This window comes from Myotis davidii, unplaced genomic scaffold (assembly GCF_000327345.1).
Source record: "Myotis davidii unplaced genomic scaffold, ASM32734v1 scaffold73, whole genome shotgun sequence".
Taxonomy (NCBI): domain Eukaryota; kingdom Metazoa; phylum Chordata; class Mammalia; order Chiroptera; family Vespertilionidae; genus Myotis; species Myotis davidii.
The window spans coordinates 2053379-2054514 of record NW_006286675.1 but is presented as its reverse complement, the minus strand read 5'-3'; positions in this window follow the sequence as shown (position 1 = coordinate 2054514).

Genomic DNA, 1136 nt, shown 5'->3' with positions numbered 1-1136 from the left:
GGCACCGTGGCCGGGGGCCTCTGTGACTTCCACACCCTTCCCAGTGCTCCTGGCCTCACCGGGCGGGGCCAGAGGTCAGCCTGAAAGAATGTCTGTGCAGAGCTGAGGCCTAGGGTGGGCAGCAGCTCCATCCAGCTCGTGGGTGTGAAGTGACAGAGGCCAGAGGAGCAGGAGCTGGAGCTGGAGCTGGAGCTGGAGCAGGCGCGGGAGCAGAGCAGCCCCAGCTAGAGCGTGTCCTTAGATTGTGGAAACATGGTCAATGGCTTCGCCGGCATATCGTCACTGGAAAACGATTCTCTCTACATACATAAATATGTGTGTATGTATGTATATGTGTGCGTATATACACATACATATGTATGTATGTGTCTGTAGGTGTGTGTACATATATATTTATGCATCTATATACATATACTAGATCGGGACACATACTAAATGTATATAGGATCTCCTTTTTCTTTTTACGAAACTTAGATTTACCTCAGACCCATGCCACCAAACATCTCCCGCTGTTATTTGGTGGGATTTGCAGGGAATTTTCTGGGAGAACTTAGAGGCCCACAGTAACTGCGAATGAAGCAATATACCACTAAGCTGCAGAAAAACAAACACAGTCTCCCACCGTCTCCAGAAGTCGTGGCCTTCCAGAACCGTCTGCCCCTACATGAAGGGTGGGGCAGGCAGTCCCCAAGCAGGCTGCTCCTAGAGGTGGGGAACCCCCCCGTCCAACCCAGAGACCCTGCCTTTCCACCTGAAGGCCAAGGACCAACTGTTCCCCCCAAAGGCACGGGAGGACGTTGGCAGGAAGACCCCTGACCACGGCATCCGCGTGTTTGTACGTAGAAAAGGGGGTAGTGAGAACCTAAGCCCCATCGTAGCACAGTATTATGTGTGGTTGGGAAAAGGGGGGAAATAATAATAAAACCACAGTGGTATGGAACACTTCAAAACCTAGAAACGCCGTAGGAATATTTCTGGTAACTATAGAGGTTTTACTTATACAATTTTCAAAGTATTTAATTTTTTTCCTTTCCTCTTTCTACTAATTATACTGTGTCAGATGTGGAACTAAACAGGCAAGGAGGTTCTGAGTCACATCGTTTTCATTAAAAATCAGGCCATGATGCACTTTGGCT